Genomic DNA, 24,813 nt, shown 5'->3' on the forward strand with positions numbered 1-24,813 from the left:
CAGAGTAGGCGCCCTGATTCTAGTTTGTGAGCTAGGCAGACTACTGCCTGGGAAGGTCTCCCACCCAGAAGTATGAGATGGGAGGGGGCGGGGGTAGGTTGACCTCAGGTCTCCCGACTGGAAGCCCGAGGTAGGGGGGGGTGGGGAAATCAATCAAATAGCGCACCTAACTTTGTACAGTATTAATGCAATTAGTAAAATCAGTCACACTACGAAACAAACCAAAATTCTTTCATAATACTGTGAATATATACTTTGAGATATTGTAGCATTTTTTCTAGTTTGTGCGAAATCGTTAAGAATAATATTAAACCAGTTTGCACACCACCAAGGTCAATTGGTTTAGTCTTGACTCTTGGTTGACAGTGTTGGTGGATGGGTAATGTATTGATGCTCGAGTGCCAAATCAACAAAAATTTGTTTCGATTTGTCTTTGTTACGAGTCTTATTTTTATATATATTTATATAGTTTTAAAATGTCATAATGTTTTTGTGTTCCAAATGTCTGAATAAAAATTACAGTTAGTGCAGAATGGTGCTTTATTTATTGTTGGCGGGGGGGGGGGGGTTGCCCAGGGAGCCATACAAGCTAGAATCGCCACTGGGTTGGAGTGCCCATGTGCATGTGGGTGTTTTTACATAGGACATACTAAGGCGTCTCAAATGCCTCCTACAACGCAGAACATTCTGGATCTTTAAACTAAGCGCCAGCTCCAAATGAGGAAATGTATTATTCTCCCTTCCTGTAAGAGATGTTTTTGTTCTCCGTGATTTCTTGTTCTACATTAAGTTTGTTAATATGAGTGCATGTGTACACATTGTATTTCCCTTTTATATTTCATTGTGGTATTGCATTCTCATTATTCCATGTTAAATGTTTGGTCTTTGTATGTTGAATGTTTTACTTGATCAACTACATATGGTAATGAATGTAATCACTTCCCATGAGAGTTAGTGGCAGACAAACAGGTGTCTAACCTATTGTTTGTCACCCTGATTGAAGGCTGTTGCAGCTGTAACGCGTCCATTTCATTTTTTTTTATTCTTGCCATGCATTATGCTTTTACATTTATTTTAACTACGAGTGCCTTGATTACTTCTGGAAGTTTGTTTTGCACAAAGTCTATTTCGGTATTGTTGTTGATAATCCAGAATCAACGCATTTTAATTCTCTGATCACTTATGTGTGTGTGTCCTTTAACATTAATGCCATTGCACTTCATCACTTACACTGAGCTCTGACATGTCACAGGAGCAGCAAATCTACCACCACACAGTGGCTAAGACAACCAAGCTACCTGGGGGACAACACACGACGACTCCTATTAAAGCACTAACCCTGCACAACTTAACAAAGTGGCGACTCCTGAGACGGCACTAAGAAAATACACCACATTCCCAGAAGGAAAAAATATTTCAGAATGTTTTTTTCCCCCTCACGAATTAGCAATGATCTCTATTCTGTTGGATTGTTTTTATGTGTGTTGTACAAATATGGAAGTGAAGTATTGGAATGTGAGCTCTGACTAGGTGATTTTTATTACTGCTATATTACACCATTTTCTGTCAATGAAGGATACAGTCGCTAGTGAAAGTCTACACACCTCTCTTCATTTAGCTTCCTTAAAATTAAAGGGATAGTTCACCTATTTTAAAACAGTGCCAGGGAAACTAAACCAAAGCATGGAGTTCTGTCATACTTTGTCCATAGACCGCTTACTGAGTAAGGAAACCAATAACATTTTAGCATTTGTTCACTATGTTACAGTGAACATACATTGAATGTAAACTGAGCAAAAATATTATAAAAAACGTAACATGCCACAATTTCAAAGATTTAGCCGTTTCAGTTCATAGAGGAAATCAGTCATTTGAAATAAAGAAATTCGGCCCCAATCTATGAATTTCACATGACTGGGCAGGGGCGCAGACCTGGGTTGGCTTACGAGAGCATAGGCCCACCCACTTGGAAGCCAGGCCGACCCCCTGGGGAGCCAGGCACAGCCATTCAGAATGAGTTTCCTTTCAAAAGGGCTTCTTTTCAGACAGAAATACTCCTCAGCACCCCCCTCCCCCCCTCTAACGATCCCGCAGGTGAAGAACCCGGATGTGGAGGTCCAGGGCTCTCAAGTGGGTCGCCCACAAGTCACCATACAAATGGTCTGTGGTTGTGAGGCCGGTTGGACGTACTGCCAAATTCTCTAAAACGACATTGGAGGCAGCTTATGGTAGAGAAATGAACATTCAATTCTCTGACAACCGCTCTGATGGAGAATCCTGCAGTCAGCATGCCAATTGCACGCTCCCTCAAAACTTGAGACATCTGTGGCATTGCGTTTGACATAACTGCACATTTTAGAGTGGCCTTTAATTGTGACTCACCACCTGGATTCGGTGTAATGTAGCAAAATTTGAAATGTTTTTTTACATTATATAAAAAGAAATGACTTGGAGCTACAAAACGGTATATCATACACTGCATTTGAGGAACAATGGGAAAGTAATTCTGCTTTGAAAGTTAATCAACTTATAAACTCACCTTTGAATCGCCTTTGAATGTTTTGCTATCTAGTTTCGAGCTCTTCTTTGTCTACACCCATTCAGCATCGTTCACACCCTCGCCCTAAGCTTTAGCCCCAACCATCTCGTTTCGCTCTCGACGCTTACACTTGACACTGACCGAGGATTTGTATACCTCTGGACAACATGAAAACAGCCTAACCAGCTCTGCTGGCAACAATTTAATTTAGCTTTTTTGCAGACGTTTACTGACACCGGCCATATTCGATGGGTGTTGTACACACATCACGTAACATTAGCTGGCTGGCTCGTTAGCTAACATTAGCTACAGTTGAAGTTTGCATACACCTTAGCCAAATACATTTAAACTCAGTTTTTCAAAAATTAATGGACATTTAATCCCAGTAAAAATTCCCTGTTTTAGGTCAGTTAGGATCACCACTCTAAGAATGTGAAATGTCAGAATAGTAGGAGAGAGAATACTTTTCAGCTTTCATTCATTTCATCACATCCCCAATGGGTCAGAGGTTTACATACACTCAATTAGTATTTGGTAGCATTGCCTTTAAATTGTTTAACTTGGGTCAAATATTTCCAGGTAGCCTTCCACAAGCTGCCCACAATAAGTTGGGTGAATTTTGGCCCATTCCCCCTGACAGAGCTTGTGTAACTGAAATCAGGTTTGTAAGCCTCCTTGCTCGCACATGCTTTTTCAGTTCTGCTCACACATTTTCTATAGGATTGAGGTCAGGGCTTTATGGCCACTCCAATACCTTGACTTTGTTGCCATTTTACCACAACTTTGGAAGTATGCTTGGGGTCATTATCCTTTTGGAAGACCCATTTGCGACCAAGCTTTAACTTCCTGACTGATGTCTTGGGATGTTGCTTCAATATATCCACATAATTTTCCTTCCTCATGATTCCATGTATTTTGTGAAGTGCAACAGTCTCTCCTGCAGCAGAGCACCCCCACAACATGATGCTGCCACCCCCGTGCTTGTAACGCTCGTCTTTCTCATCTGAAGAGGAGCAAGGATCGGACCAATATGCAGCGTAGTTTGAAGACATATCTTTTAATAAAGAAAGACGAACACGAAAAAACACTTGAACAAACTACAAAATAACAAACGACGTGAACAGACCTGAACTTGAGAACAAAACACATGAACGCACGAACAGGACGGAACACACGAACGAACGAAACGAAACAGTCCCGTGTGGTACAAACACTGACACAGGAACAATCACCCACAAACAAACAGTGAGAACAGCCTACCTTAATATGGTTCTCAATCAGAGGAAACGTAAAACACCTGCCCCTGATTGAGAACCATATCAGGCTAATTGAAAATGAACCCAACATAGAATGCCCACCCAGCTCACGTCCTGACCAACTAAACAAAGACAAAACAAAGGAAATAAGGTCGGGAACGTGACAGTACCCCCCCACCCCCCAAGGTGCGGACTCCGGCCGCAAAACCTGAACCTATAGGGGAGGGTTTGGGTGGGCATCTGTCCACGGTGGCGGCTCTGGCTCTGGACGTGGTCCCCACCCCACCATAGTTAATCCCCGCTTCCGTGGCCTCCTCCTAATGGCTACCCACCATATTAACCCCACTGGATTAAGGGGCAACACCGGACTGAGGGGCAGCACCGGACTGAGGGGCAGCTCCGGACTGAGGGGCAGCTCCGGACTGAGTGACGGCTCTGGCTGCTCCTGTCTGGCGGGCGGCTCTGGCTGCTCCTGTCTGGCGGGCGGCTCTGGCTGCTCCTGTCTGGCGGGCGGCTCTGGCTGCTCCTGTCTGGCGGGCGGCTCTGGCTGCTCCTGTCTGGCGGGCGGCTCTGGCTGCTCCTGTCTGGCGGGCGGCTCTGGCTGCTCCTGTCTGGCGGGCGGCTCTGGCTGCTCCTGTCTGGCGGACGGCTCTGGCTGCTCCTGTCTGGCGGACGGCTCTGAAGGCTCAGGACAGACGGGCGGCTTTGAAGGCTCAGGGCAGACGGGCGGCTTTGAAGGCTCAGGGCGGCGCTGGGCAGACGGATAGCGCAGACGGCACTGGGCAGACGGGCAGCGCAGGCGGCTCTGGGCAGACGGGCAGCGCAGGCGGCTCTGGGCAGACGGGCAGCTCTGGGCAGACGGGCAGCGCAGGCGGCTCTGGGGAGACGGGCAGCGCAGGCGGCTCTGGGGAGACGGGCAGCGCAGGCGGCTCTGGGGAGACGGGCAGCGCAGGCGGCTCTAGGCAGACGGGCAGCGCAGGCGGCACTGGGCAGACGGGCAGCGCAGGCGGCACTGGGCAGACGGGCAGCGCAGGCGGCACTGGGCAGACGGCAGACTCTGGCCGGCTGAGGCGCACAGTAGAATGCCCACCCTTACCTGGTTGAATGCTCCCCGTAGCCCGACCAGTGCGGGGAGGTGGAATAACCCACACTGGGCTGTGTTGGCGAACCGGGGACACCATGCGTAAGGCTGGTGCCATGTATGCCGGCCCGAGGAGACGCACTGGAGACCAGACGCGTTGAGCCGGCTTCATGGCACAATGCTCAATCTAGCACGGGCCAGTGCGGGGAGGTGGAATAACCCGCACCGGGCTAAGCACACGTACAGGAGACACCGTGTTATGCGGTAAAGCGCACTGTGTCTGCCCGTACTTTCGCTCTCCACGGTAAGCTCGGGGAGTTGGCGCAGGTCTCCTACCTGACTTCGCCACACTCCCTTGTAGCGCCCCCCCCCCCCCCCCCAAGAAATTTTTGGGCTTGACTCTCAGAGGAAACGTAAAACACCTGCCCCTGATTGAGACCCATATCAGGCTAATTGAAAATGAACCCAACATAGAAACACATAACATAGAATGCCCACCCAGCTCACGTCCTGACCAACTAAACAAAGACAAAACAAAGGAAATAAAGTCAGGAACGTGACAGTGCTTCACGTTTGGGATGGTGTTCCTTGACTTGCAAGCCTTCCCCTTTTTCCTCCAAACATAACAATAGTCATTATGGCTAAACAATTCTAATTTTGTTTCATCAGACCAGAGGACATTTCTCCAAAAAGTACGATCTTTGTCCCCATGTGCAGTTGCAAACCGTAGTCTGGCTTTATGGTGGTTTTGGAGCAGTGGCTTCTTCCTTGCTGAGCTGCCTTTCAGGTTATGTTGATACAGGACTCGTTTTACTGTGGATATACATACTTTTGTACCCGTTTCCTCCAGCATCTTCACAAGGTCCGTTGCTGTTCTGGGATTGATTTGCAATTTTCGCACCAAAATACGTTCATCTCTAGGAGACAGAACATGTCTCCTTCCTGAGCGGTATGACGGCTGCATGGTCCCATGGTGTTTATACTTGCGTAATATTGTTTGTACAGTTGAGCGTGGTACCTTCAGGCGTTGGAAATTGCTTGTGGAGGTCTACAATTTTTTTATGAGGTCTTGGCTTATTTCTTTTGACTTTCCCATGATGTCAAGCACAGAGGCACTGAGTTTGAAGGTAGGCCTTGAAATTCATCCACAGGTACACCTCCAATTGACTCAAATTATGTCAATTAGCCTATCAGAAGCTTCTAAAGCCATGACATGATTTTCTGGGATTTTCCAAACTGTTTAAAGGCACAGTCAACTTAGTGTATGTAAACTTCTGACCCACTGGAAGTGTGATACAGTGAATTTATAAGTTAAATAATCTGTCTGTAAACAATTGTTGGAAAAATGACTTGTCATCCGGCGCCGACAGAGATGGCCGCTTCGCATTCTTAGGAAACTATGCAGTATTTTGTTTTTTTATGTATTATTTCTTACACTGTTACCCCAGGAAATCTTAAGTGTTATTACAAAAAGCCGGGAGGAAGTATTGGATATAAGAGCAACATCAACTTACCAACATTACGACCAGGAATACGACTTTCCCGAAGCGGATCCTCTGTTTGGTCCACCACCAGGGACAATGGATCGGATCCCAGCAGGCGACCCAAAACAACATCGTCACCGCAGTAGAGGCATACGTAGCGGCCTCCTGGTCAGACTTAGACGGGCAAGCACACCACCCACCGCTTCCAAGCATATTAGTCGCCAATGGCCAGTCTCTAGACAACAAGGTGGACAAAATTAGGGCACAAGTTGCCTTCCAGAGAGACAGAGATTGTAACATTCTCTGTTTCACGGAAACATAGCTCACTCGGGATATGTCAGAGTCGGTACAGCCACCGGGTTTCTTCATGTGTCGCGCCGACAGAAACAAACATATCTGGTAAGAAGGGCAGGGGTGTATACCTCATGATTAACAACTCATGGTTAACTCAGTCTATTCTTGTTCTGAGAAATGAAGGCTATTCCATGTGAGAAATTGCCAAGAAACTGAAGATCTCGTACAGCGCTGTGTACTACTCCCTTCACAGAACAGCGCAAACTGCATCCCAGAGTCGCATCTTCACTGTTGACTTTGAGACCGGTGTTTTGCGGGTACTATTTAATGAAGCTGCCAGTTGAGGACTTCAGCCATCTGTTTCTCAAACTAGACATGAATGTACTTGTCCACTTGCTCAGTTGTGCACTGGGGCATCCCACTCTTTCTATTCTGGTTAGAGACAGTTTGCGCCGTTCTGTGAAGGGTGTAGTACACAGCGTTGTACCAGATCTTCAGTTACTTGGCAATTTCTCACATGGAATAGCCTTCATGTCTTAGAACAAGAATAGACTGACGAGTTTTAGAAGAAAGTCTTTGTTTCTGGCCATTTTGAGCCTGTAATAGAACCAACAAATGCTGATGCACCAGATACTCAACTAGTGTAAAGCAGGCCAGTTTTATTGCTTTAATAGGACAACAGTTTTTCAGCTGTGCCAACAATTGCAAAAGGGCTTTCTAATGATCAATTAGCCTTTTAAAATGATAAACTTGGATTAGCTAACACAACATGCCATTGGAACACAGGAGTGATGGTTGCTGATAAAAGCCATTTCCAGCTACAATAGTCATTTACTACATTAACAATGTCTACCCTGTATTTCTGATCATTTTAAATGGACAAAAAAATAAAAAGTGCTTTTCTTTCAAAAACAAGGACATTTCTAAGTGACCCCAAACTTTTGAACGGTAGTGTACGACATACAGTGCATTTGGAAAGATCCAGACCTCTTGACTTTTTCCACATTGTTACGTTACAGCCTTATTCTAAAATGAATTAAATAGTTTCCCACTCAATCTACACACAATAGCCCATTATAACAAACCAAAAATAGGTTAAGACATTTTTGCAAATGGTTAAAAAAAAACGTATTTTAAGACATCACAGTTACATAAGTATTCATACCATTTATTCAGTACTTTGTTGTAGCACCGTCGGCAACGATTACAGCCTCGAGTATGAGGCTACAAGCTTGGCACATCTGGATTTGGGGTGTTTCTCCCATTCTTCTCTGCAAATCCTCTCAAACTCTCAGGTTGGATTGGGAGCGTCTCCCCACAGCTATTGTCAGGTCTCTCTCGAGATGTTTGATCGGGTTCAAGTCCGGGCCACTCAAGGATATTCAGAGACTTGTCCCGAAGTCACTCCTGCATTCTCTTGGCTGTGTGCTTAGGGTTGTTGTCCTGTTGGAAGGTGAACCGTCGCCCCATTCTGAGGTCCTGAGCGCTCTGGAACAGGTTTTCATCAAGCGTCTCTGTACTTTGCGCCATTCAGGATCGAGGGAGAGATGACCAGTACCCCAGTCCCTGCCGCTGAAAAACATCCACACAGCATGGTGCTTCAATCACCATGCTTCACCGTGGGGATGATGCCAGGTTTCCTCCAGAAGTGACACTTGGCATGCAGGCCTAAGAATTCAATCTTGGTTTCATCAGACCAGAGAATCTTGTTTCTCATGGTCAGAGGTCGACCGATTAATCGGAATGGCCGATTAATTAGGGCCGATTTCAATTTTCATAACAATCGGAAATCGGTATTTGGCAGATGTATTTTTTTACACCTTTATTTAACTAGGCAAGTCAGTTAAGAACACATTCTTATTTATTTTCAATGACGGCCTAGGAACGGTGGGTTAACTGCCTCGTTCAGGGGCAGAACGACAGATTTTTATCTTGTCAGCTCGGGGATTCAATCTTGCAACCTTACAGTTAACTAGTCTAACGCTCTAACCACCTGATTACATTACACTCCACGAGGAGCCTGCCTGTTACGCGAATGCAGTAAGCCAAGGTGAGTTGCTAGCTAGCATTAAACTTATCTTATAAAAAACAATCATAATCACTAGTTAACTACACATGGTTGATGAAATTACTAGTTTATCTAGCGTGTCCTACGTTGCATATAATCGATGCGGTGGCATTCGCGAAAACGACTGTCGTTGCTCCAACGTGTACGTAACCATAAACATCAATGCCTTTCTTAAAATCAATACACAAGTATATATTTTTAAACCTGCATATTTAGTTCATATTGCCTGCTAACATGAATGTCTTTTAACTAGGAAAAATGGTGTCACTTCTCTTGCAACACAATCATGGTATATGCAGCATTTTGGGCCGCCTAGCTCATTGCAAACTGTGAAGACTATTTCTTCCTAACAAAGACAGCCAACTTTACCAAACGTGGGATGATTTAACAAAAGCGCATTTGCGAAAAAAGCACAATCGTTGCACGACTGTACCTAACCATAAACATCAATGCCTTTCTTAAAATCAATACACAGAAGTATACATTTTTAAACCTGCATATTTAGCTAAAAGAAATACAGGTTTGCAGGCAATATTAACCAGGTGAAATTGTGTCACTTCTCTTGCGTTCATTGCACGCAGAGTCAGGGTATATGCAACAGTTTGGGCCGCCTGGCTCATTGCGAACTAAATTGCCAGAATTTTACGTAATTATGACATAACATTGAAGGTTGTGCAATGTAACAGGAATATTTAGACTTATGGATGGCACCCGTTAGATAAAATACGGAACGGAATAAACGTTTTGTTTTCGAGGTGATAGTTAACGGATTTGACCTAAGGCTCGTATTTCTGTGTGTTTATTATATGTAAGTCTATGATTTGATAGAGCAGTCTAACTGATGGGTGGTAGGTAGCAGCAGGCTCGTAATAGTCAAAGGTATATGGTTTAGAGAGAAATAGTCTACGTGTTATAATTCCTGTAATAACCTGCGGCTGAACTTGAAAGGGGTTCCTTCGTTATTTTACCGTTCATGTCTTCCATAGAGAATGTCTTGATCTACTTCAAATAAGGTCTGTGTTTCGTGCAGGCTTAAACCGCCTCAGCGTTTGATACCCGTGTAAATCTCACTAGGATAAGGTAATGTTTGTCAACATATTTTCATAAATCCACTCTACAAAAAAAATTATCTTCGCTTATATTTAGTCAATATTGATCAGAGTTACCTTGTCCTATGGATATCTACACAGTTATAAAATTGGCAAGGTGGTGTAAGCCTACACGAAACGCAGACCTTATTTTAAGTGAATCTAAAAAATATCCTATGGAATAAATGAATGAAGGAACCGCTTTTCAGATTTTGCTAGAAGGTGTCATGGGAATTATGACTGGCACTTTGGTAGTCAATTCTTACCATGCCCATTATTAAAATAGGATTTCCTGCATATAGAAATTAGTTTTTGTTTTCAACATTCATCACAGGTAACTTAAACTATTTTTATTCAAACAGTTGAGAGTATTTGTCTCCTAAGCAGACTCTTCAGTATCATTGTCACTTCAGAGCTGTGTGTGTGTGTGTTTTACAGATGGCAGAGAAAAGCAGAGCACCAGTGTGGGACCATTACATGGAATTGGCACCAGGGAAAGCAAGATGTCTTATTTGTGATAAAGATGTAAGCATGGGGTCAGCAACGACTAAATCAAAAAATACCACCAACCTGTGGAATCACCTTAAGAACACCCATCCAAAAGCCCATAAGGAAGCAATGATGAAAAAAGCAAATGCAAATTCTTCACAAGGAAAAAGTGATAGACACATCGCAGGCTACAATCTTACAACTTTTTAATAAGCAAGCAAAATGGCAGGATAAAGACCCAAGGGCCAAGAAGATGGATGTAGCAATTATTGAGATGATTGCCACTGACAACCAGCCATTCACAGTGGTGTCTGAGATTGGTTTTCAGCAGGTGATTACTCTTGCTGAACCCCGGTACAGGATCAAAGATGAAAAGTTATTTCGCACAGAAATACTAGATAAAACACATGAAAGAGTTGATGAAAGTGAAGAATCTGGTGGCACCAGTCAACGCTCCACACATGGCATTCACAACTGACTGCTGGTCAGGCACTACAGAGTCCCTGATGAGCCTTACTGGACATTTCATTGACAATGTTTGGACAAGAAAGCAGGTTGTGCTGAATGTCAAGACTATGAATGGATCACACACAGGAAACTACATCAGAGAGATGTTTTTGACCATGTTGGAATACTGGGAAATCCACACAGAACGTGTAGTGCTGGTCCTCAGGGACAGTGGGGCAAACATGGTGAAAGGTATGAGACTGGCAGAGCTTCCAGACTTCAGCTGCAGTGCACACACCCTACAGCTTGTAATCAATGATGGCCTATCCAGTCAGAGAGCTGTGCTAGACATTATTGCCATGTTGAAGAGCTGTGCAACTCACTTTGACCACTCTGTACTGGCCAAACAGAGGCTGAGGGCCAGTCAGGAAGAGCTTGGCCTCCCCAAACACAGCATCATCCAAGCAGTTCAAACTCGCTGGAACTCAACACTACACATGTTGCAGAGGATGTTTGAACAGAGGCGTGCACTGAATGTGTATGCAGGTGAATACGGACACATCAGCAGTTTGTCTGCTGCACAGTGGGACATTGTCTCTAACCTAATTGAGACTCACCTATGGAGGAGGTGACACTGGAGATGAGCCACACAACTCTACAGCCGCATGCATCATCCCCAGTGTGTCGGTGCTGAAGTTGATGCTACAGCAGGAGGGTTCTTCTACTCAAGGCATCAAAACTTTATGGAAGACCATGTTGGACAGTCTGACAAGGAGGTGCTCCAAGGCCGAGGAGACAAAGTGCCTGGTGCTGGCAACTGTCCTAGATCCACGTTACAAGAGCTATGCCTTCACTTCAGGGACAGCACTAGAGAAAGCAAAAGAGTGGCTGAAGGAGAAGTCTGACCTACTAAGGAAACCAAATCCAGAGCCAGAGCAGATGGGACGAGTGAAGAGGACCGGGATGCAGGTGCATAAAAGCAAAGAGTCCAGGTAGATCAGCCACCCAGTCTGGTGGACAGCCTCTTCGCTAGAATCCTTGGAAGCCAAGAGGGCAGGGCTGAAGTCCAGTGCAGTTTTGAAATTGAGTTGGAGCGTTACCTCACAGAGCCTGTCATTGACAGAAAGAGCGGCTTGCCTTTGGAGTGGTGGAAGCAGAATGAGGACAGACTTCAATCACTCTCTCCACTGGCAAAGAAGTTTCTCTGTCCCCCACCTTCTTCGGTCCCAAGCGAGAGTGTTCAGTGAGGTGGGGATCATTTATGATAAGCGGAGGAGCAGACTGACAGGGGACCATGCAGACAAGCTCTGCTTTCTGCACTACAACCTAAAACTTATTAACTGGGAATATTGAAGGTCTGATTGGTAGAGTGCTGCAGAGATGGTTGTCCTTCTGGAAGGTTCTCTCATCGCCACAAAGGAACTCTGGAGCACTGTTAGAGTGACCATCGGGTTCTTGGTCATCTCCCTGACCAAGGCCCTTCTCCTGATTGCTCAGTTTGTTTTTTGGTTCCCTTCCCCTTGTCAGAATCCTGTCTACGGACAATTCCGTCGACCTCATGGCTTGGTTTTTGCTCTGACGTGCACGGTCAACTGTGGGCCCTTTATATAGACAGGTTTGTGCATTTCCAAATCATGTCCAATCAATTAAATTTACCACAGGTGGACTCCAATCAAGTTGTAGAAAAACCGTCAAGGATGATCAATAGAAACAGGATGCACCTGAGCTCAATTGAGTCTCATAACAAAGGGTCTGAATACTTATGTAAATACAGCATCTTTGTTTTATATAAATTTGCAAAGAAATTCTAAACCTGTTTTTGCTTTGTCATTACGGGGTCCTGTGTGTAAATTGCTGACATTTTTATTTTATCCATTTTTGAATAAGGCTGTAACGTAACAAAATGTGGAAAAAGTCCAGGTGTTCTGAATACTTTCGGATTGCACTGTAGTATGAGGCCGCAACCTGGAACACAAGCATGACCAGCACACAACTAATTCATGCCTTACAGTAATACTAGAGTGGGTTACATAATGTTATACGTTAATAAAGTCACTACATAACATTCCATCTTCAGCCAACCAGAAATGACCTAAATAGATGGAATGTAGCGCAATAGTGATGCACTTCACAGAGAGTAATGCCAAACTGCATGCAGGGAGACATGAGAGCTGGCATTACAATTAGTGATCTTTACCACCTGTGCTGGAAAGTAAATTGCTTGAGTAAAGCCTCCGTCACATTACTCATAAACACCGCGTTACTTTGCGCCGGATTTCATGCATTTCAATGGGGAAGTAGAAAACTCTGGAATTTCCGACTTGCTGAATGCGGCACTTGTATAACTTCAACCAGTTAGCAAGTCGGAAATGGCCTTGTTCTGACAAACACTTGAGCGGCATTAGCCTGTTCCGATTCTGGATGGCCAGATTTCTCATTCTTGCTGGCACTGGCATATGGTGACTCGTAAGTTCCTCGTTTCATCTTGTTATTGATACCATGTCTTGTTTTGAGGTGTTTTGACTGACAAATTCGCTAGCAAACCAACTGTAACAATGTATTTGAGACAATTGAAGTAAGTGAACCCACAAGTCCAAATCCCCATCTCCAGCCATTGCTAATTTCGTAAAGGGACCATTTTATCTTGCCACCAGAGGACAACACAATGAGATGCAACAATTTAAATTGTTTGTCAATGACGTATGCTCTCAATGCGATTTGATAGGAGTGACGCTAAATCCAATCTGGCTTCCCTTAACACTTGTTGGTGCGCCGGGGAACATTCACAGTTGAGCTCACTCAGTTTAGTTCAACGTTGATAGGCTATTTTACACTTTTAATTAAGGGAGGCCAACTGCTTGTTGGCTTCCCTTGCATTCAATGCTACTGGCACCAACCATGTCATCTTCTGGACCAGACAGCATCAGTTGCCTACACATACATAGAGGGGCGCTGTTTTGCTCTCTCGGATGCCTTCTCCAGTGAGATACATTCAGCCTCTTGTGAATTGAAGGTAAATTATGAAACCGAGCCAATATTTTCTCTTTGTACATTTGGGGGAATTCCCTTGAATCCATGCCACTGACTGCAAGCTAGATTGACCTGCTATAAAATTAGAAACACGTTGAGTTACACTGCACTTTTTCCGTTCAGTACTGGGGCAAGACAACATGAAGATCCCAAATAATATACTTCACGATGTAAATGGGGCATAACAAAATGTCCTGACCTTGTGCTGCATTACCAATCAATTCAATTTCTCCTACACGTGTTATGAATATGCACCGTGATTTTATTGTCCCTGTCTGAATGGATGCATAGCACTAACATGAAATGTATTGATGGCGTATGAGAAACCAACTTCTGTGCACAAATCTGCGACATGAATTGATTGACATGTCACCGGTTTCAATTTGCCTAATGGTGACTACAATGCTGTATAACGTTATCCGTAGTTAGTATGAAAGCGCAACTATTTCAACACAGGTTAACTAGCTAGCTACCGTAGCAAACAACTTGGTAATAAGATAACCTAGCTAGTTAAACTAAAAAGTTTCAGGCATTTGATTCAGGCTGGCTTTTGATATAGCCAACGCAGTATTAACGTATTGGTTAGCTTTAACGTTAGTAGGCTACAATTTTGAAAAAAACGTATTTTTATCCACCTGGACTAGATTAGTAAAAAATACTTGGGTACAGTAACGATAGGTGAAAGCATCATTCTTGAAGTTTACTGCAGCCCACGCAGTTGTACCTGCCGCTTTCTTTCTCGTGACCATCAAACCAACTGAGCTAGCATTTGAAAGCGTGCCATTTTCTTAAGTTTGTTTTACAATTTAGCTAATTCGTTGGATACAGTAAAATAGTATTTTGCAGTTTCCTTACCTTTGGTGATAAAGCTCACAACAATGTCTCTAATTGACGAAGGTCCATGCAACAAACGCCCACTGCCCGTCCAAAGTAAGCGAGGTCAAGAATATATGGGCAGCAGCGGGATTGTAACTATAAGTGAGCGATCGTAATTGTATCAGTTATTCTGCGCTCTGGCAAAACTCAGACGGGAGCGCTCTGAATCGGAGTAGATAACGGAGTGAATTTACGAACAGCCCCCTAAGGAAATGTACAATATAGGCAGCCAATCAGTTATTCTACTTGGAATCTCAGAAATTGTTAGATTCCATTGGTCAACCAGCCCAAATAGGAAGGATGCGCATTTTAATTTGCATCAGGTACACAGACCCACATGGGTCATCCAAGTCAAGCCGTGAAAGAAAAACTAGCAAACATTATTTTTATATGAAATTAATCCAAATGAAGTCATTGTAGTATAGTGCAATGCATTGTTTATTTTGCCCTCACATTGTTAACAATGTGGAGTTCCTAAAGTCTCAAATGTGTCAGGTGAAGGGAATGCAGCACTTTTGATAAGCATCGGTTGGTTATCATCTTGCTGAATAGGCTATTCGCAGATAGTCTGGGCTTTTATTAAAATGATAATCGCACGCAGAATGACAACACCAATTCTATCCAGGGCTTGTAAACCAATCCTTACACAATAGGCTATAGGAAGGCTACCATTTTCCATTTGTGCAATTTGATAGCCTACAAAACGCCTATTGCCAAACGAGTCGGTGTGCAAAGGCAGGTGTAAGCTAGGTGTGTTTAATTTATCAATTAGTGCATTTAGAGTTAACATGCACCAAGTTCGACTTGATAAAGTTGCCAAGACTCCTACCACTAATCACTTTTTTAGTCATGCAGATTAGACTAATACCTAACCTGTCACATCCCAATTAAGGATAATAGGCTCTGGGGTTGCGATAATGTAAACTGGTAATAAGAAAAATAACTATCATCCATGTTCAACAGAGACCTGTTCACTTATCAGTTTGCTCTACTGCAAAAATCCTAGAAAAGCTATGAGACGATATATAGGTATAGCCAGTTTCACGAGCACTAGTCAAGACATAAACGAGCTATAGCCTATCCAATGCATATTGTAGTAGGCTATTCCCACTCGTGGCTTGGCTACCTATATGACATGCGAGACCCAAAGATTCGCACTCACTGGACACAGAATGTAGGCCCATAGTTTGACATGGGTCGCAAAAAAACATAGGCGTACAGGGGCATAGACTAATCTAGACATTGATTTTTATTGCACCGCAATTCTACACAATGAATCTCTTCAATGCAACGAAAACGTAACTGCAAACTTTGGCATATGGTCCTCATGTTGATTACCATCAAGCTTAGAAGTCATAAAATATCGATTTCACAGAATGAATAAATGTGCAAATGTCTTTACGTTTCCAATATAAGATGAATTCCACTTTTCTCTTAATTCAAACTTGGGAAAAAAATAAAATAAAAATAAAATTATTAAATCAAATATTCATTTAACCAAAAAACAGAAATGAGTCCCTTTCAGCCAATGCATTAAATCAAATTTTTAAAAATTACCGAAGAGATAAAAGGAATCAAATCATTTAAAAAGCCGGCTTCTGCCTGTCTCTCTCTTTAAAGGTTTACCACACAGATACGCGACATCGCTAAGTGAAAAGCAATGTAAGGAGGTTGTCTTTAAAAGGAAGATAGTCCTGTCAGCAAATATGTAGGGCCGTATCACAGCAACGCTATACCTCTCCGCTCTCGCTGTTTCTTCCATTCAACCTAAAGACACGAGCACACATGCACGCGGAAGTATACCCGGAGTAGCTCCATCCACTGTGATGCATCGAAGTGCCTGAATGTAATTGGTATGACATGTCCTCATCGGGCTTTCCATCCTACCAAACGAAATATTATATTGGTTATCTTTTATGCCATTCAAAACGATCACACGGTATCCTGAATATGGAATTTGATGTTCAACAATACCGACTTGCCAGAGAGACGTAAAAGCTGGCATGTGGGAATAACGAAATGTCTTGATATTTCATTTTACATGGATTGAACAGGGGAAAGAGGGAAGTGCGTACGGCCAGTACATCACTGGGGCCAAGCTTCCTGCCACCCAGGACCTATATACTAGGCGGTGTCAGAGGAAAGCCCCAAAAAATGTCAAAGACTCCAGTCACCCAAGTCATAGACTGTTCTCTCTACTACCGCACGGGAAGCTGTACCGGAGCGCCGAGTCTAAGACCAAAAGGCTCCTTATCAGCTTCTACCCCCAAGCCATAAGACTGCTGAACAATTAATCAAATTTACATTAACACCCCCCCCCCCCCCTACCTACATGCACAAATTACCTCGACTAATCTGTACCCGCACATTGACTATGTACCGGTAATAGTATTTGGAATAAGAGGCGTTTGCCTCCTATTTCCATGCATACCGAACAAATAAATCGGCATTCAGCACCACAGCTTTCAGCACCAAGGACAGCGAACGAGAGTTCTGACAGAGGGCACACGTTTTTCCTCTGCATTCACAGCTTTGTACTGAGCATGTTTACATTTAGCCTACTGCTTCCCCACAGCGTTTTAGCTATGTTATTCAAACGCAAAAGACGATTAGAGAACGTTATTTAACATTTAAGTAATTGAGTACAAAAGCAGCACAAATAATATACAAATAACTCGAAGGACATGATGGAAAACCTTAATACAACTGTTTTTAAAGCATAAGCATTACCCCAGCCAGTATAAGGAACAATAGGCCTACACATTACACGTTTTCAAAAGATCTACACATTGGATAGTAGTAGATAGACCTACATTGTGCATCTTCAAAAAATGGCATCATGAAATAGGAGCAAGTGAAATATATTCTTGCCAACTATGCTGTAGGTAAACCTACACAACCCATAATAAGTTATGGACCCAAGCAACCGGTCCAAGGCCAGTTGTTTTGTCATTTATCTGTGCAGTAGTTAAAGTCAGGGCTAAGGGTATTAATCCTGAACCTAGATCAGCTATGAAAGGCAGAAAGTATTGGACTACTAAGAGCCTTTTAGTGATGAAAATGTCAAGATCATCTTTAGATAGGCCTATCCATTAGTTTAAGCCAAACTGCCATACTTACAAGAAGTCAATCTAAGAAGGCCTTTGGCCAATAACTAAGATGTTATTATAATTGACATGTGCATTTACATAATTTAGGAGCTACACATACATGTGTGCACTGAGGTGGCATATTTTCAAGATGCAAAACGATGGTCGTCAAGTACATAATATAAGCCTTGCCTGCATTCCCATCAGAATTCATGAGCACTCAGTGTGTTATTTACATAATGCAACCTGATGGTAATTTGCCTCTTTTGCCAAAGGCTTGTATGTGCTTTATTGTAGAGAATGACAATTTAAGATTGCATAAAAATTCACTGACACCACAGTGTGAATTCTGCTACGCAATGACCCTGTTCGAATACTTTAAGAATGAATTTCTCCTTGCTGCCTTTTATTTGCGTTAGATCAGGTACTATTACTCAAGGAAGGGAGGAAAGAGTTGTCAAATAGGTCCATAGTTTTTGGTAGTTTGAAAGGATGAAAAATGGCTGGAAGATGCCAGAAAATATGAACCCATTCAGACACCTACAGATGTAAGATGTTAATTGAGCAAGTTTGCTACAGCAGTACAATTAATCTGCAGCAGCATTAAATGTGAATTATTATGTGGATTATAATTAATGGACTTTTTTTTGTAGGACATTTTTCATTTGGGCACATCTAGTGTGACATTTTAAAGTGGAATTACAAACTTCAGCTTTTAACCTAAAATACACTACACGTTTGAATTTCTCAGCAACAAAATCTGCATAACTGTTTCCTTCCTTGAAATAATCACAGTTCTGAATTAGTTGATTTGTGGTAGTAATAGTGGCAACCTACTTTCACCTATCCAATCACTCATAGATCTGTGCTTACCTCAAGGAAACAAGAAAAGGAGGATGTACAAAGTATATACAAAAGTCTGCAAATGTTTGTCTATGGAGATTGAAAGGCTGTGTGCTCAATTTTATACATCTGTCAGCAATGGGTGTGGCTGAAATAGCCGAATCCATTGCTGACAGATGTATAAAATTGAGCACACAGCCATTCAATCTCCATAGACAAACATTTGCAGACTTTTGTATATACTTTGTACATCCTCCTTTTCTTGTTTCCTTGAGGTAAGCACAGATCTATGAGTGATTGGATAGGTGAAAGTAGGTTGCCACTATTACTACCACAAATCCAACTAATTCAGAACTGTGATTATTTCAAGGAAGGAAAACAGTTATGCAGATTTTGTTGCTGAGAAATTCAAACGTGTAGTGTATTTTAGGTTAAAAGCTGAAGTTTGTAATTTCCACTTTAAAATGTCACACTAGATGTGCCCAAATGAAAAATGTCCTACAAAAAAAGTCCATTAATTATAATCCACATAATAATTCACATTTAATGCTGCTGCAGATTAATTGTACTGCTGTAGCAAACTTGCTCAAATTAACATCTTACATCTGTAGGTGTCTGAATGGGGTCATATTTTCTGGCATCTTCCAGCCATTTTTCATCCTTTCAAACTACCAAAAACTATGGACCTATTTGACAACTCTTTCCTCCCTTCCTTGAAGTAATAGTACCTGATCTAACGCAAATTAAAAGGCAGCAAGGAGAAATTCATTCTTAAAGTATTCGAACAGGGTCATTGCGTAGCAGAATTCACACTGTGGTGTCAGTGGAATTTTTATGCAATCTTAAATTGTCATTCTCTACAATAAAGCAACATACAAGCCTTTGGCAAAAGAGGCAAATTACCATCAGGTTGCATTATGTAAATAACACACTGAGTGCTCATGAATTCTGATGGGAATGCAGGCAAGGCTTATATTATGTACTTGACGACCATCGTTTTGCATCTTGAAAATATGCACCTCAGTGCACACATGTATGTGTAGCTCCTAAATTATGTAAAGCACATGTCAATTATAATAACATCTTAGTTTATTGGCCAAAGGCCTTCTTAGATTGACTTTCTTGTAAGTATGGCAGTTTGGCTTAAACTAATGGATAGGCCTATCTAAAGATGATCTTGACATTTTCATCACTAAAAGGCTCTTAGTAGTCCAATACTTTCTGCCTTTCATAGCTGATCTAGGTTCAGGATTAATACCCTTAGCCCTGACTTTAACTACTGCACAGATAAATGACAAAACAACTGGCCTTGGACCGGTTGCTTGGGGTCCATAACTTATTATGGGTTGTGTAGGTTTACCTACAGCATAGTTGGCAGAATATATTTCACTTGCTCCTATTTCATGATGCCATTTTTGAAGATGCACAATGTAGGTCTATCTACTACTATCCAATGTGTAGATCTTTTGAAAACGTGTAATGTGTAGGCCTATTGTTCCTTATACTGGCTGGGGTAATGCTTATGCTTTAAAAACAGTTGTATTAAGGTTTTCCATCATGTCCTTCGAGTTATTTGTATATTATTTGTGCTGCTTTTGTACTCAATTACTTAAATGTTAAATAACGTTCTCTAATCGTCTTTTGCGTTTGAATAACATAGCTAAAACGCTGTGGGGGAAGCAGTAGGCTAAATGTAAACATGCTCAGTACAAAGCTGTGAATGCAGAGGAAAAACGTGTGCCCTCTGTCAGAACTCTCGTTCGCTGTCCTTGGTGCTGAAAGCTGTGGTGCTGAATGCCGATTTATTTGTTCGGTATGCATGGAAATAGGAGGCAAACGCCTCTTATTCCAAATACTATTACCGGTACATAGTCAATGTGCGGGTACAGATTAGTCGAGGTAATTTGTGCATGTAGGTAGGGGGGGGGGGGGGGGGTGTTAATGTAAATTTGATTAATTGTTCAGCAGTCTTATGGCTTGGGGGTAGAAGCTGATAAGGAGCCTTTTGGTCTTAGACTCGGCGCTCCGGTACAGCTTCCCGTGCGGTAGTAGAGAGAACAGTCTATGACTTGGGTGACTGGAGTCTTTGACATTTTTTGGGGCTTTCCTCTGACACCGCCTAGTATATAGGTCCTGGGTGGCAGGAAGCTTGGCCCCAGTGATGTACTGGGCCGTACGCACTTCCCTCTTTCCCCTGTTCAATCCATGTAAAATGAAATATCAAGACATTTCGTTATTCCCACATGCCAGCTTTTACGTCTCTCTGGCAAGTCGGTATTGTTGAACATCAAATTCCATATTCAGGATACCGTGTGATCGTTTTGAATGGCATAAAAGATAACCAATATAATATTTCGTTTGGTAGGATGGAAAGCCCGATGAGGACATGTCATAACCAATTACATTCAGGCACTTCGATGCATCACAGTGGATGGAGCTACTCCGGGTATACTTCCGCGTGCATGTGTGCTCGTGTCTTTAGGTTGAATGGAAGAAACAGCGAGAGCGGAGAGGTATAGCGTTGCTGTGATACGGCCCTACATATTTGCTGACAGGACTATCTTCCTTTTAAAGACAACCTCCTTACATTGCTTTTCACTTAGCGATGTCGCGTATCTGTGTGGTAAACCTTTAAAGAGAGAGACAGGCAGAAGCCGGCTTTTTAAATGATTTGATTCCTTTTATCTCTTCGGTAATTTTTAAAAATTTGATTTAATGCATTGGCTGAAAGGGACTCATTTCTGTTTTTTGGTTAAATGAATATTTGATTTAATAATTTTATTTTTTATTTTATTTTTTTCCCAAGTTTGAATTAAGAGAAAAGTGGAATTCATCTTTATATTGGAAACGGTAAGACATTTGCACATTTATTCATTCTGTGAAATCGATATTTTATGACTTCTAAGCTTGATGGTAATCAACATTGAGGACCATATAGCCAAAGTTTGCAGTTACGTTTTCGTTGCATTGAAGAGATTCATTGTGTAGAATTGCGGTGCATAAAAATCAATGTCTAGATTAGTCTATGCCCCTGTACGCCTATGTTTTTTTGCGACCCATGTCAAACTATGGGCCTACATTCTGTGTCCAGTGAGTGCGAATCTTTGGGTCTCGCATGTCATATAGGTAGCCAAGCCACGAGTGGGAATAGCCTACTACAATATGCATTGGATAGGCTATAGCTCGTTATGTCTTGACTAGTGCTCGTGAAACTGGCTATACCTATATATCGTCTCATAGCTTTTCTAGGATTTTTGCAGTAGAGCAAACTGATAAGTGAACAGGTCTCTGTTGAACATGGATGATAGTTATTTTTCTTATTACCAGTTTACATTATCGCAACCCCAGAGCCTATTATCCTTAATTGGGATGTGACAGGTTAGGTATTAGTCTAATCTGCATGACTAAAAAAGTGATTAGTGGTAGGAGTCTTGGCAACTTTATCAAGTCGAACTTGGTGCATGTTAACTCTAAATGCACTAATTGATAAATTAAACACACCTAGCTTACACCTGCCTTTGCACACCGACTCGTTTGGCAATAGGCGTTTGTAGGCTATCAAATTGCACAAATGGAAAATGGTAGCCTTCCTATAGCCTATTGTGTAAGGATTGGTTTACAAGCCCTGGATAGAATTGGTGTTGTCATTCTGCGTGCGATTATCATTTTAATAAAAGCCCAGACTATCTGCGAATAGCCTATTCAGCAAGATGATAAACCAACCGATGCTTATCAAAAGTGCTGCATTCCCTTCACCTGACACATTTGAGACTTTAGGAACTCCACATTGTTAACAATGTGAGGGCAAAATAAACAATGCATTGCACTATACTACAATGACTTCATTTGGATTAATTTCATATAAAAATAATGTTTGCTAGTTTTTCTTTCACGGCTTGACTTGGATGACCCATGTGGTCTGTGTACCTGATGCAAATTAAAATGCGCATCCTTCCTATTTGGGCTGGTTGACCAATGGAATCTAACAATTTCTGAGATTCCAAGTAGAATAACTGATTGGCTGCCTATATTGTACATTTCCTTAGGGGGCTGTTCGTAAATTCACTCCGGTTATCTACTCCGATTTCAGAGCGCTCCCGTCTGAGTTTTGCCAGAGCGCAGAATAACTGATACAATTACGATCGCTCACTTATAGTTACAATCCCGCTGCTGCCCATATATTCTTGACCTCGCTTACTTTGGACGGGCAGTGGGCGTTTGTTGCATGGACCTTCGTCAATTAGAGACATTGTTGTGAGCTTTATCACCAAAGGTAAGGAAACTGCAAATACTATTTTACTGTATCCAACGAATTAGCTAAATTGTAAAACAAACTTAAGAAAATGGCACGCTTTCAAATGCTAGCTCAGTTGGTTTGATGGTCACGAGAAAGAAAGCGGCAGGTACAACTGCGTGGGCTGCAGTAAACTTCAAGAATGATGCTTTCACCTATCGTTACTGTACCCAAGTATTTTTTACTAATCTAGTCCAGGTGGATAAAAATACGTTTTTTTCAAAATTGTAGCCTACTAACGTTTAAAGCTAACCAATACGTTAATACTGCGTTGGCTATATCAAAAGCCAGCCTGAATCAAATGCCTGAAACTTTTTTAGTTTAACTAGCTAGGTTATCTTATTACCAAGTTGTTTGCTACGGTAGCTAGCTAGTTAACCTGTGTTGAAATAGTTGCGCTTTCATACTAACTACGGATAACGTTATACAGCATTGTAGTCACCATTAGGCAAATTGAAACCGGTGACATGTCAATCAATTCATGTCGCAGATTTGTGCACAGAAGTTGGTTTCTCATACGCCATCAATACATTTCATGTTAGTGCTATGCATCCATTCAGACAGGACAATAAAATCACGGTGCATATTCATAACACGTGTAGGAGAAATTGAATTGATTGGTAATGCAGCACAAGGTCAGGACATTTTGTTATGCCCCATTTACATCGTGAAGTATATTATTTGGGATCTTCATGTTGTCTTGCCCCAGTACTGAACGGAAAAGTGCAGTGTAACTCAACGTGTTTCTAATTTTATAGCAGGTCAATCTAGCTTGCAGTCAGTGGCATGGATTCAAGGGAATTCCCCCAAATGTACAAAGAGAAAATATTGGCTCGGTTTCATAATTTACCTTCAATTCACAAGAGGCTGAATGTATCTCACTGGAGAAGGCATCCGAGAGAGCAAAACAGCGCCCCTCTATGTATGTGTAGGCAACTGATGCTGTCTGGTCCAGAAGATGACATGGTTGGTGCCAGTAGCATTGAATGCAAGGGAAGCCAACAAGCAGTTGGCCTCCCTTAATTAAAAGTGTAAAATAGCCTATCAACGTTGAACTAAACTGAGTGAGCTCAACTGTGAATGTTCCCGGCGCACCAACAAGTGTTAAGGGAAGCCAGATTGGATTTAGCGTCACTCCTATCAAATCGCATTGAGAGCATACGTCATTGACAAACAATTTAAATTGTTGCATCTCATTGTGTTGTCCTCTGGTGGCAAGATAAAATGGTCCCTTTACGAAATTAGCAATGGCTGGAGATGGGGATTTGGACTTGTGGGTTCACTTACTTCAATTGTCTCAAATACATTGTTACAGTTGGTTTGCTAGCGAATTTGTCAGTCAAAACACCTCAAAACAAGACATGGTATCAATAACAAGATGAAACGAGGAACTTACGAGTCACCATATGCCAGTGCCAGCAAGAATGAGAAATCTGGCCATCCAGAATCGGAACAGGCTAATGCCGCTCAAGTGTTTGTCAGAACAAGGCCATTTCCGACTTGCTAACTGGTTGAAGTTATACAAGTGCCGCATTCAGCAAGTCGGAAATTCCAGAGTTTTCTACTTCCCCATTGAAATGCATGAAATCCGGCGCAAAGTAACGCGGTGTTTATGAGTAATGTGACGGAGGCTTTACTCAAGCAATTTACTTTCCAGCACAGGTGGTAAAGATCAACTAATTGTAATGCCAGCTCTCATGTCTCCCTGCATGCAGTTTGGCATTACTCTCTGTGAAGTGCATCACTATTGCGCTACATTCCATCTATTTAGGTCATTTCTGGTTGGCTGAAGATGGAATGTTATGTAGTGACTTTATTAACGTATAACATTATGTAACCCACTCTAGTATTACTGTAAGGCATGAATTAGTTGTGTGCTGGTCATGCTTGTGTTCCAGGTTGCGGCCTCATACTACAGTGCAATCCGAAAGTATT

General features: G+C 42.3%; 1 pseudogene; it reads left to right on the top strand.

Annotated features, from left to right (window-relative positions):
- Positions 1-10,248: 10,248 nt before the first annotated feature.
- LOC120030202 lies at positions 10,249-12,069 on the top strand (annotated as a pseudogene).
- Positions 12,070-24,813: the final 12,744 nt, after the last annotated feature.

This window comes from Salvelinus namaycush, chromosome 36 (genome assembly GCF_016432855.1).
Source record: "Salvelinus namaycush isolate Seneca chromosome 36, SaNama_1.0, whole genome shotgun sequence".
NCBI classification, from domain to species: Eukaryota; Metazoa; Chordata; class Actinopteri; order Salmoniformes; family Salmonidae; genus Salvelinus; species Salvelinus namaycush.